The following is a 14,675-nucleotide window of genomic DNA, read 5'->3' as shown; positions in this document are numbered from 1 at the left end:
AATTCAAGTAAGTTATTCATTTGGCATCATTCGAAGTGATAGAAATTAAGTTTTAATGAAAATCATCATACTCGGCCAAAACATGCTTTTCAGCCCCTGAAAAGCACATTTTGGCCATAAAAACTGAAAATGTCCCCTGCAACCAAACGAACTGTCGGAGACACAAATCTACAATTGACTTAGTGTAAAATGGTCCAATTCAAGTAAGTTATTCATTTGGCATCATTCGAAGTGATAGAAATCAAGTTTTAATGAAAATTATCATACTCGGCCAAAACATGCTTTTCAGCCTCTGAAAAGCACATTTTGGCCATAAAAACTGAAAATGTCCCCTGCAACCAAACGAACTGCCGGAGACACAAATCTACAATGGACATAGTGTAAAATGGTCCAATTCAAGTAAGTTATTCATTTGGCATCATTCGAATGGATAGAAATCAAGTTTTAATGAAAATTATCATACTCTGCCAAAACGTGCTTTTCAGCCACTGAAAAGCACATTTTGGCCATAAAAACTGAATATGTCCCCTGCAACGAAACGAACTGTCAGAGACACAAATCTACAATGGACATAGTGTAAAATGGTCCAATTCAAGTAAATTATTCATTTGGCATCATTCGAAGTGATAGAAATCAAGTTTTAATGAAAATTATCATACTCGGCCAAAACATGCTTTTCAGCCTCTGAAAAGCACATTTTGGCCATAAAAACTGAAAATGTCCCCTGCAACCAAACGAACTGTCGGAGACACAAATCTACAATGGACATAGTGTAAAATGGTCCAATTCAAGTAAGTTATTCATTTGGCATCAATCGAAGTGATAGAAATCAAGTTTTAATGAAAATTATCAAACTCGGCCAAAACATGCTTTTCAGCCCCTGAAAAGCACATTTTGGCCATAAAAACTGAATATGTCCCCTGCAACCAAACGAACTGTCAGAGACACAAATCTACAATGGACATAGTGTAAAATGGTCCAATTCAAGTAAGTTATTCATTTGGCATCATTCGAAGTGATAAAAATTAAGTTTTAATGAAAATTATCATACTCTGCCAAAACATGCTTTTCAGCCTCTGAAAAGCACATTTTGGCCATAAAAACTGAAAATGTCCCCTGCAACCAAACGAACTGTCGGAGACACAAATCTACAATGGACATAGTGTAAAATGGTCCAATTCAAGTAAGTTATTCATTTGGCATCATTCGAAGTGATAGAAATCAAGTTTTAATGAAAATTATCATACTCGGCCAAAACATGCTTTTCAGCCTCTGAAAAGCACATTTTGGCCATAAAAACTGAATATGTCCCCTGCAACCAAACGAACTGTCGGAGACACAAATCTACAATGGACATAGTGTAAAATGGTCCAATTCAAGTAAGTTATTCATTTGGCATCATTCGAAGTGATAGAAATCAAGTTTTAATGAAATTTACCATACTCGGCAAAAACATGCTTTTCAGCCCCTGAAAAGCACATTTTGGCCATAAAAACTGAATATTTCCCCTGCAACCAAACGAACTGTCAGAGACACAAATCTACAATGGACATAGTGTAAAATGGTCCAATTCAAGTAAGTTATTCATTTGGCATCATTCGAAGTGATAGAAATTAAGTTTTAATGAAAATTATCATACTCTGCCAAAACATGCTTTTCAGCCTCTGAAAAGCACATTTTGGCCATAAAAACTGAAAATGTCCCCTGCAACCAAACGAACTGTCGGAGACACAAATCTACAATGGAAATAGTGTAAAATGGTCCAATTCAAGTAAGTTATTCATTTGGCTTCATTCGAATGGATAGAAATCAAGTTTTAATGAAAATTATCATATTCTGCCAAAACGTGCTTTTCAGCCCCTGAAAAGCACATTTTGGCCATAAAAACTGAATATGTCCCCTGCAACCAAACGAACTGTCAGAGACACAAATCTACAATGGACATAGTGTAAAATGGTCCAATTCAAGTAAGTTATTCATTTGGCATCATTCGAAGTGATAAAAATTAAGTTTTAATGAAAATTATCATACTCTGCCAAAACATGCTTTTCAGCCTCTGAAAAGCACATTTTGGCCATAAAAACTGAAAATGTCCCCTGCAACCAAACGAACTGTCGGAGACACAAATCTACAATGGACATAGTGTAAAATGGTCCAATTCAAGTAAGTTATTCATTTGGCATCATTCGAAGTGATAGAAATCAAGTTTTAATGAAAATTATCATACTCGGCCAAAACATGCTTTTCAGCCTCTGAAAAGCACATTTTGGCCATAAAAACTGAATATGTCCCCTGCAACCAAACGAACTGTCGGAGACACAAATCTACAATGGACATAGTGTAAAATGGTCCAATTCAAGTAAGTTATTCATTTGGCATCATTCGAAGTGATAGAAATCAAGTTTTAATGAAAATTACCATGCTCGGCAAAAACATGCTTTTCAGCCCCTGAAAAGCACATTTTGGCCATAAAAACTGAATATGTCCCCTGCAACCAAACGAACTGTCAGAGACACAAATCTACAATGGACATAGTGTAAAATGGTCCAATTCAAGTAAGTTATTCATTTGGCATCATTCGAAGTGATAGAAATTAAGTTTTAATGAAAATTATCATACTCTGCCAAAACATGCTTTTCAGCCTCTGAAAAGCACATTTTGGCCATAAAAACTGAAAATGTCCCCTGCAACCAAACGAACTGTCGGAGACACAAATCTACAATGGAAATAGTGTAAAATGGTCCAATTCAAGTAAGTTATTCATTTGGCTTCATTCGAATGGATAGAAATCAAGTTTTAATGAAAATTATCATATTCTGCCAAAACGTGCTTTTCAGCCCCTGAAAAGCACATTTTGGCCATAAAAACTGAATATGTCCCCTGCAACGAAATGAACTGTCAGAGACACAAATCTACAATGGACATAGTGTAAAATGGTCCGATTCAAGTAAGTTATTCATTTGCCATCATTCGAATGGATAGAAATCAAGTTTTAATGAAAATTATCATACTCGGCCAAAACATGCTTTTCAGCCTCTGAAAAGCACATTTTGGCCATAAAAACTGAAAATGTCCCCTGCAACCAAACGAACTGTCGGAGACACAAATCTACAATGGACATAGTGTAAAATGGTCCAATTCAAGTAAGTTATTCATTTGGCATCATTCGAATGGATAGAAATCAAGTTTTAATGAAAATTATCATATTCTGCCAAACAGTGCTTTTCAGCCCCTGAAAAGCACATTTTGGCCATAAAAACTGAATATGTCCCCTGCAACGAAATGAACTGTCAGAGACACAAATCTACAATGGACATAGTGTAAAATGGTCCAATTCAAGTAAGTTATTCATTTGGCATCATTCGAATGGATAGAAATCAAGTTTTAATGAAAATTATCATACTCGGCCAAAACATGCTTTTCAGCCTCTGAAAAGCACATTTTGGCCATAAAAACTGAAAATGTCCCCTGCAACCAAACGAACTGTCGGAGACACAAATCTACAATGGACATAGTGTAAAATGGTCCAATTCAAGTAAGTTATTCATTTGGCATCAATCGAAGTGATAGAAATCAAGTTTTAATGAAAATTATCAAACTCGGCCAAAACATGCTTTTCAGCCCCTGAAAAGCACATTTTGGCCATAAAAACTGAATATGTCCCCTGCAACCAAACGAACTGTCAGAGACACAAATCTACAATGGACATAGTGTAAAATGGTCCAATTCAAGTAAGTTATTCATTTGGCATCATTCGAAGTGATAAAAATTAAGTTTTAATGAAAATTATCATACTCTGCCAAAACATGCTTTTCAGCCCCTGAAAAGCACATTTTGGCCATAAAAACTGAATATGTCCCCTGCAACCAAACGAACTGTCAGAGACACAAATCTACAATGGACATAGTGTAAAATGGTCCAATTCAAGTAAGTTATTCATTTGGCATCATTTGAAGTGATAGAAATTAAGTTTTAATGAAAATTATCATACTCGGCCAAAACATGCTTTTCAGCCTCTGAAAAGCACATTTTGGCCATTAAAAACTGAAAATGTCCCCAGCAACCAAACGAACTGTCGGAGACACAAATCTACAATGGACATAGTGTAAAATGGTCCAATTCAAGTAAGTTATTCATTTGGCATCATTCGAAGTGATAGAAATTAAGTTTTAATGAAAATCATCATACTCGGCCAAAACATGCTTTTCAGCCCCTGAAAAGCACATTTTGGCCATAAAAACTGAAAATGTCCCCTGCAACCAAACGAACTGTCGGAGACACAAATCTACAATTGACTTAGTGTAAAATGGTCCAATTCAAGTAAGTTATTTATTTGGCATCATTCGAAGTGATAGAAATCAAGTTTTAATGAAAATTATCATACTCGGCCAAAACATGCTTTTCAGCCCCTGAAAAGCACATTTTGGCCATAAAAACTGAAAATGTCCCCTGCAACCAAACGAACTGTCGGAGACACAAATCTACAATTGACTTAGTGTAAAATGGTCCAATTCAAGTAAGTTATTCATTTGGCATCATTCGAAGTGATAGAAATCAAGTTTTAATGAAAATTATCATACTCGGCCAAAACATGCTTTTCAGCCTCTGAAAAGCACATTTTGGCCATAAAAACTGAAAATGTCCCCTGCAACCAAACGAACTGCCGGAGACACAAATCTACAATGGACATAGTGTAAAATGGTCCAATTCAAGTAAGTTATTCATTTGGCATCATTCGAATGGATAGAAATCAAGTTTTAATGAAAATTATCATACTCTGCCAAAACGTGCTTTTCAGCCCCTGAAAAGCACATTTTGGCCATAAAAACTGAATATGTCCCCTGCAACCAAACGAACTGTCAGAGACACAAATCTACAATGGACATAGTGTAAAATGGTCCAATTCAAGTAAGTTATTCATTTGGCATCATTCGAAGTGATAGAAATCAAGTTTTAATGAAAATTATCATACTCGGCCAAAACATGCTTTTCAGCCCCTGAAAAGCACATTTTGGCCATAAAAACTGAAAATGTCCCCTGCAACCAAACGAACTGTCGGAGACACAAATCTACAATGGACATAGTGTAAAATGGTCCAATTCAAGTAAGTTATTCATTTGGCATCAATCGAAGTGATAGAAATCAAGTTTTAATGAAAATTATCAAACTCGGCCAAAACATGCTTTTCAGCCCCTGAAAAGCACATTTTGGCCATAAAAACTGAATATGTCCCCTGCAACCAAACGAACTGTCAGAGACACAAATCTACAATGGACATAGTGTAAAATGGTCCAATTCAAGTAAGTTATTCATTTGGCATCATTCGAAGTGATAGAAATTAAGTTTTAATGAAAATTATCATACTCTGCCAAAACATGCTTTTCAGCCTCTGAAAAGCACATTCTGGCCATAAAAACTGAAAATGTCCCCTGCAACCAAACGAACTGTCGGAGACACAAATCTACAATGGACATAGTGTAAAATGGTCCAATTCAAGTAAGTTATTCATTTGGCATCAATCGAAGTGATAGAAATCAAGTTTTAATGAAAATTATCAAACTCGGCCAAAACATGCTTTTCAGCCCCTGAAAGCACATTTTGGCCATAAAAACTGAATATGTCCCCTGCAACCAAACGAACTGTCAGAGACACAAATCTACAATGGACATAGTGTAAAATGGTCCAATTCAAGTAAGTTATTCATTTGGCATCATTCGAAGTGATAAAAATTAAGTTTTAATGAAAATTATCATACTCTGCCAAAACATGCTTTTCAGCCTCTGAAAAGCACATTTTGGCCATAAAAACTGAAAATGTCCCCTGCAACCAAACGAACTGTCGGAGACACAAATCTACAATGGACATAGTGTAAAATGGTCCAATTCAAGTAAGTTATTCATTTGGCATCATTCGAAGTGATAGAAATCAAGTTTTAATGAAAATTATCATACTCGGCCAAAACATGCTTTTCAGCCTCTGAAAAGCACATTTTGGCCATAAAAACTGAATATGTCCCCTGCAACCAAACGAACTGTCGGAGACACAAATCTACAATGGACATAGTGTAAAATGGTCCAATTCAAGTAAGTTATTCATTTGGCATCATTCGAAGTGATAGAAATCAAGTTTTAATGAAAATTACCATACTCGGCAAAAACATGCTTTTCAGCCCCTGAAAAGCACATTTTGGCCATAAAAACTGAATATGTCCCCTGCAACCAAACGAACTGTCAGAGACACAAATCTACAATGGACATAGTGTAAAATGGTCCAATTCAAGTAAGTTATTCATTTGGCATCATTCGAAGTGATAGAAATTAAGTTTTAATGAAAATTATCATACTCTGCCAAAACATGCTTTTCAGCCTCTGAAAAGCACATTTTGGCCATAAAAACTGAAAATGTCCCCTGCAACCAAACGAACTGTCGGAGACACAAATCTACAATGGAAATAGTGTAAAATGGTCCAATTCAAGTAAGTTATTCATTTGGCTTCATTCGAATGGATAGAAATCAAGTTTTAATGAAAATTATCATATTCTGCCAAAACGTGCTTTTCAGCCCCTGAAAAGCACATTTTGGCCATAAAAACTGAATATGTCCCCTGCAACGAAAAGAACTGTCAGAGACACAAATCTACAATGGACATAGTGTAAAATGGTCCGATTCAAGTAAGTTATTCATTTGGCATCATTCGAATGGATAGAAATCAAGTTTTAATGAAAATTATCATACTCGGCCAAAACATGCTTTTCAGCCTCTGAAAAGCACATTTTGGCCATAAAAACTGAAAATGTCCCCTGCAACCAAACGAACTGTCGGAGACACAAATCTACAATGGACATAGTGTAAAATGGTCCAATTCAAGTAAGTTATTCATTTGGCATCATTCGAATGGATAGAAATCAAGTTTTAATGAAAATTATCATATTCTGCCAAAACGTGCTTTTCAGCCCCTGAAAAGCACATTTTGGCCATAAAAACTGAATATGTCCCCTGCAACGAAATGAACTGTCAGAGACACAAATCTACAATGGACATAGTGTAAAATGGTCCAATTCAAGTAAGTTATTCATTTGGCATCATTCGAATGGATAGAAATCAAGTTTTAATGAAAATTATCATACTCGGCCAAAACATGCTTTTCAGCCTCTGAAAAGCACATTTTGGCCATAAAAACTGAAAATGTCCCCTGCAACCAAACGAACTGTCGGAGACACAAATCTACAATGGACATAGTGTAAAATGGTCCAATTCAAGTAAGTTATTCATTTGGCATCATTCGAAGTGATAAAAATTAAGTTTTAATGAAAATTATCATACTCTGACAAAACATGCTTTTCAGCCTCTGAAAAGCACATTTTGGCCATAAAAACTGAAAATGTCCCCTGCAACCAAACGAACTGTCGGAGACACAAATCTACAATGGACATGGTGTAAAATGGTCCAATTCAAGTAAGTTATTCATTTGGCATCATTCGAAGTGATAGAAATCAAGTTTTAATGAAAATTATCATACTCGGCCAAAACATGCTTTTCAGCCTCTGAAAAGCACATTTTGGCCATAAAAACTGAATATGTCCCCTGCAACCAAACGAACTGTCGGAGACACAAATCTACAATGGACATAGTGTAAAATGGTCCAATTCAAGTAAGTTATTCATTTGGCATCATTCGAAGTGATAGAAATCAAGTTTTAATGAAAATTACCATACTCGGCAAAAACATGCTTTTCAGCCCCTGAAAAGCACATTTTGGCCATAAAAACTGAATATGTCCCCTGCAACCAAACGAACTGTCAGAGACACAAATCTACAATGGACATAGTGTAAAATGGTCCAATTCAAGTAAGTTATTCATTTGGCATCATTCGAAGTGATAGAAATTAAGTTTTAATGAAAATTATCATACTCTGCCAAAACATGCTTTTCAGCCTCTGAAAAGCACATTTTGGCCATAAAAACTGAAAATGTCCCCTGCAACCAAACGAACTGTCGGAGACACAAATCTACATTGGAAATAGTGTAAAATGGTCCAACTCAAGTAAGTTATTCATTTGGCTTCATTCGAATGGATAGAAATCAAGTTTTAATGAAAATTATCATATTCTGCCAAAACGTGCTTTTCAGCCCCTGAAAAGCACATTTTGGCCATAAAAACTGAATATGTCCCCTGCAACGAAATGAACTGTCAGAGACACAAATCTACAATGGACATAGTGTAAAATGGTCCGATTCAAGTAAGTTATTCATTTGGCATCATTCGAATGGATAGAAATCAAGTTTTAATGAAAATTATCATACTCGGCCAAAACATGCTTTTCAGCCTCTGAAAAGCACATTTTGGCCATAAAAACTGAAAATGTCCCCTGCAACCAAACGAACTGTCGGAGACACAAATCTACAATGGACATAGTGTAAAATGGTCCAATTCAAGTAAGTTATTCATTTGGCATCATTCGAATGGATAGAAATCAAGTTTTAATGAAAATTATCATATTCTGCCAAAACGTGCTTTTCAGCCCCTGAAAAGCACATTTTGGACATAAAAACTGAATATGTCCCCTGCAACGAAATGAACTGTCAGAGACACAAATCTACAATGGACATAGTGTAAAATGGTCCAATTCAAGTAAGTTATTCATTTGGCATCATTCGAAGTGATAGAAATCAAGTTTTAATGAAAATTACCATACTCGGCCAAAACATGCTTTTCAGCCTCTGAAAAGCACATTTTGGCCATAAAAACTGAAAATGTCCCCTGCAACCAAACGAACTGTCGGAGACACAAATCTACAATGGACATAGTGTAAAATGGTCCAATTCAAGTAAGTTATTCATTTGGCATCAATCGAAGTTATAGAAATCAAGTTTTAATGAAAATTATCAAACTCGGCCAAAACATGCTTTTCAGCCCTGAAAAGCACATTTTGGCCATAAAAACTGAATATGTCCCCTGCAACCAAACGAACTGTCAGAGACACAAATCTACAATGGACATAGTGTAAAATGGTCCAATTCAAGCAAATTATTCATTTGGCATCATTCGAAGTGATAGAAATCAAGTTTTAATGAAAATTATCATACTTGGCCAAAACATGCTTTCAGCCTCTGAAAAGCACATTTTGGCCATAAAAACTGAAAATGTCCCCTGCAACCAAACGAACTGTCGGAGACACAAATCTACAATGGACATAGTGTAAAATGGTCCAATTCAAGTAAGTTATTCATTTGGCATCATTCGAATGGATAGAAATCAAGTTTTAATGAAAACTATCATACTCTGCCAAAACGTGCTTTTCAGCCCCTGAAAAGCACATTTTGGCCATAAAAACTGAATATGTCCCCTGCAAACAAACGAACTGTCAGAGACACAAATCTACAATGGACATAGTGTAAAATGGTCCAAATTCAAGTAAATTATTCATTTGGCATCATTCGAAGTGATAGAAATCAAGTTTTAATGAAAATTATCATACTCCGCCAAAACATGCTTTTCAGCCTCTGAAAAGCACATTTTGGCCATAAAAACTGAATATGTCCCCTGCAACCAAACGAACTGTCAGAGACACAAATCTACAATGGACATAGTGTAAAATGGTCCAATTCAAGTAAGTTATTCATTTGGCATCATTCGAAGTGATAGAAATTAAGTTTTAATGAAAATTATCATACTCTGCCAAAACATGCTTTTCAGCCTCTGAAAAGCACATTTTGGCCATAAAAACTGAAAATGTCCCCTGCAACCAAACGAACTGTTGGAGACACAAATCTACAATGGACATAGTGTAAAATGGTCCAATTCAAGTAAGTTATTCATTTGGCATCATTCGAAGTGATAGAAATTAAGTTTTAATGAAAATCATCATACCTGGCCAAAACGTGCTTTTCAGCCCCTGAAAAGCACATTTTGGCCATAAAAACTGAATATGTCCCCTGCAACCAAACGAACTGTCAGAGACACAAATCTACAATGGACATAGTGTAAAATGGTCCAATTCAAGTAAGTTATTCATTTGGCATCATTCGAAGTGATAGAAATCAAGTTTTAATGAAAATTATCATACTCGGCCAAAACATGCTTTTCAGCCCCTGAAAAGCACATTTTGGCCATAAAAACGGAATATGTCCCCTGCAACCAAACGAACTGTCAGAGACACAAATCTACAATGGACATAGTGTAAAATGGTCCAATTCAAGTAAGTTATTCATTTGGCATCATTCGAAGTGATAGAAATTAAGTTTTAATGAAAATTATCATACTCTGCCAAAACATGCTTTTCAGCCTCTGAAAAGCACATTTTGGCCATAAAAACTGAAAATGTCCCCTGCAACCAAACGAACTGTCGGAGACACAAATCTACAATGGACATAGTGTAAAATGGTCCAATTCGAGTAAGTTATTCATTTGGCATCATTCGAAGTGATAGAAATTAAGTTTTAATGAAAATCATCATACCTGGCCAAAACATGCTTTACAGCCCCTGAAAAGCACATTTTGGCCATAAAAACTGAATATGTCCCCTGCAACCAAACGAACTGTCAGAGACACAAATCTACAATGGACATAGTGTAAAATGGTCCAATTCAAGTAAGTTATTCATTTGGCATCATTCGAATGGATAGAAATCAAGTTTCAATGAAAATTATCATATTCTGCCAAAACGTGCTTTTCAGCCCCTGAAAAGCACATTTTGGCCATAAAAACTGAATATGTCCCCTGCAACGAAATGAACTGTCAGAGACACAAATCTACAATGGACATAGTGTAAAATGGTCCAATTCAAGTAAGTTATTCATTTGGCATCATTCGAAGTGATAGAAATTAAGTTTTAATGTAAATTATCATACTCGGCCAAAACATGCTTTTCAGCCTCTGAAAAGCACATTTTGGCCATAAAAACTGAAAATGTCCCCTGCAACCAAACGAACTGTCGGAGACACAAATCTACAATGGACATAGTGTAAAATTGTCCAATTCAAGTAAGTTATTCATTTGGCATCATTCGAAGTGATAGAAATCAAGTTTTAATGAAAATTATCATACTCGGCCAAAACATGCTTTTCAGCCTCTGAAAAGCACATTTTGGCCATAAAAACTGAATATGTCCCCTGCAACCAAACGAACTGTCAGAGACACAAATCTACAATGGACATAGTGTAAAATGGTCCAATTCAAGTAAGTTATTCATTTGGCATCATTCGAAGTGATAGAAATCAAGTTTTAATGAAAATTACCATACTCGGCCAAAACATGCTTTTCAGCCTCTGAAAAGCACATTTTGGCCATAAAAACTGAAAATGTCCCCTGCAACCAAACGAACTGTCAGAGACACAAATCTACAATGGACATAGTGTAAAATGGTCCAATTCAAGTAAGTTATTCATTTGGCATCAATCGAAGTTATAGAAATCAAGTTTTAATGAAAATTATCAAACTCGGCCAAAACATGCTTTTCAGCCCTGAAAAGCACATTTTGGCCATAAAAACTGAATATGTCCCCTGCAACCAAACGAACTGTCAGAGACACAAATCTACAATGGACATAGTGTAAAATGGTCCAATTCAAGCAAATTATTCATTTGGCATCATTCGAAGTGATAGAAATCAAGTTTTAATGAAAATTATCATACTCGGCCAAAACATGCTTTCAGCCTCTGAAAAGCACATTTTGGCCATAAAAACTGAAAATGTCCCCTGCAACCAAACGAACTGTCGGAGACACAAATCTACAATGGACATAGTGTAAAATGGTCCAATTCAAGTAAGTTATTCATTTGGCATCATTCGAATGGATAGAAATCAAGTTTTAATGAAAACTATCATACTCTGCCAAAACGTGCTTTTCAGCCCCTGAAAAGCACATTTTGGCCATAAAAACTGAATATGTCCCCTGCAACCAAACGAACTGTCAGAGACACAAATCTACAATGGACATAGTGTAAAATGGTCCAATTCAAGTAAGTTATTCATTTGGCATCATTCGAAGTGATAGAAATTAAGTTTTAATGAAAATTATCATACTCTGCCAAAACATGCTTTTCAGCCTCTGAAAAGCACATTTTGGCCATAAAAACTGAAAATGTCCCCTGCAACCAAACGAACTGTCGGAGACACAAATCTACAATGGACATAGTGTAAAATGGTCCAATTCAAGTAAGTTATTCATTTGGCATCATTCGAAGTGATAGAAATTAAGTTTTAATGAAAATCATCATACCTGGCCAAAACGTGCTTTTCAGCCCCTGAAATGCACATTTTGGCCATAAAAACTGAATATGTCCCCTGCAACCAAACGAACTGTCAGAGACACAAATCTACAATGGACATAGTGTAAAATGGTCCAATTCAAGTAAGTTATTCATTTGGCATCATTCGAAGTGATAGAAATCAAGTTTTAATGAAAATTATCATACTCGGCCAAAACATGCTTTTCAGCCCCTGAAAAGCACATTTTGGCCATAAAAACGGAATATGTCCCCTGCAACCAAACGAACTGTCAGAGACACAAATCTACAATGGACATAGTGTAAAATGGTCCAATTCAAGTAAGTTATTCATTTGGCATCATTCGAAGTGATAGAAATTAAGTTTTAATGAAAATTATCATACTCTGCCAAAACATGCTTTTCAGCCTCTGAAAAGCACATTTTGGCCATAAAAACTGAAAATGTCCCCTGCAACCAAACGAACTGTCGGAGACACAAATCTACAATGGACATAGTGTAAAATGGTCCAATTCGAGTAAGTTATTCATTTGGCATCATTCGAAGTGATAGAAATTAAGTTTTAATGAAAATCATCATACCTGGCCAAAACATGCTTTACAGCCCCTGAAAAGCACATTTTGGCCATAAAAACTGAATATGTCCCCTGCAACCAAACGAACTGTCAGAGACACAAATCTACAATGGACATAGTGTAAAATGGTCCAATTCAAGTAAGTTATTCATTTGGCATCATTCGAATGGATAGAAATCAAGTTTCAATGAAAATTATCATATTCTGCCAAAACGTGCTTTTCAGCCCCTGAAAAGCACATTTTGGCCATAAAAACTGAATATGTCCCCTGCAACGAAATGAACTGTCAGAGACACAAATCTACAATGGACATAGTGTAAAATGGTCCAATTCAAGTAAGTTATTCATTTGGCATCATTCGAAGTGATAGAAATTAAGTTTTAATGTAAATTATCATACTCGGCCAAAACATGCTTTTCAGCCTCTGAAAAGCACATTTTGGCCATAAAAACTGAAAATGTCCCCTGCAACCAAACGAACTGTCGGAGACACAAATCTACAATGGACATAGTGTAAAATTGTCCAATTCAAGTAAGTTATTCATTTGGCATCATTCGAAGTGATAGAAATCAAGTTTTAATGAAAATTATCATACTCGGCCAAAACATGCTTTTCAGCCTCTGAAAAGCACATTTTGGCCATAAAAACTGAATATGTCCCCTGCAACCAAACGAACTGTCAGAGACACAAATCTACAATGGACATAGTGTAAAATGGTCCAATTCAAGTAAGTTATTCATTTGGCATCATTCGAAGTGATAGAAATCAAGTTTTAATGAAAATTATCAAACTCGGCCAAAACATGCTTTTCAGCCCTGAAAAGCACATTTTGGCCATAAAAACTGAATATGTCCCCTGCAACCAAACGAACTGTCAGAGACACAAATCTACAATGGACATAGTGTAAAATGGTCCAATTCAAGCAAATTATTCATTTGGCATCATTCGAAGTGATAGAAATCAAGTTTTAATGAAAATTATCATACTCGGCCAAAACATGCTTTCAGCCTCTGAAAAGCACATTTTGGCCATAAAAACTGAAAATGTCCCCTGCAACCAAACGAACTGTCGGAGACACAAATCTACAATGGACATAGTGTAAAATGGTCCAATTCAAGTAAGTTATTCATTTGGCATCATTCGAATGGATAGAAATCAAGTTTTAATGAAAACTATCATACTCTGCCAAAACGTGCTTTTCAGCCCCTGAAAAGCACATTTTGGCCATAAAAACTGAATATGTCCCCTGCAACCAAACGAACTGTCAGAGACACAAATCTACAATGGACATAGTGTAAAATGGTCCAATTCAAGTAAGTTATTCATTTGGCATCATTCGAAGTGATAGAAATTAAGTTTTAATGAAAATTATCATACTCTGCCAAAACATGCTTTTCAGCCTCTGAAAAGCACATTTTGGCCATAAAAACTGAAAATGTCCCCTGCAACCAAACGAACTGTCGGAGACACAAATCTACAATGGACATAGTGTAAAATGGTCCAATTCAAGTAAGTTATTCATTTGGCATCATTCGAAGTGATAGAAATTAAGTTTTAATGAAAATCATCATACCTGGCCAAAACGTGCTTTTCAGCCCCTGAAATGCACATTTTGGCCATAAAAACTGAATATGTCCCCTGCAACCAAACGAACTGTCAGAGACACAAATCTACAATGGACATAGTGTAAAATGGTCCAATTCAAGTAAGTTATTCATTTGGCATCATTCGAAGTGATAGAAATCAAGTTTTAATGAAAATTATCATACTCGGCCAAAACATGCTTTTCAGCCCCTGAAAAGCACATTTTGGCCATAAAAACGGAATATGTCCCCTGCAACCAAACGAACTGTCAGAGACACAAATCTACAATG

This window comes from Stigmatopora argus, chromosome 9, assembly GCF_051989625.1.
Source record: "Stigmatopora argus isolate UIUO_Sarg chromosome 9, RoL_Sarg_1.0, whole genome shotgun sequence".
NCBI classification, from domain to species: domain Eukaryota; kingdom Metazoa; phylum Chordata; class Actinopteri; order Syngnathiformes; family Syngnathidae; genus Stigmatopora; species Stigmatopora argus.
This window is presented reverse-complemented; position numbering follows the sequence as displayed.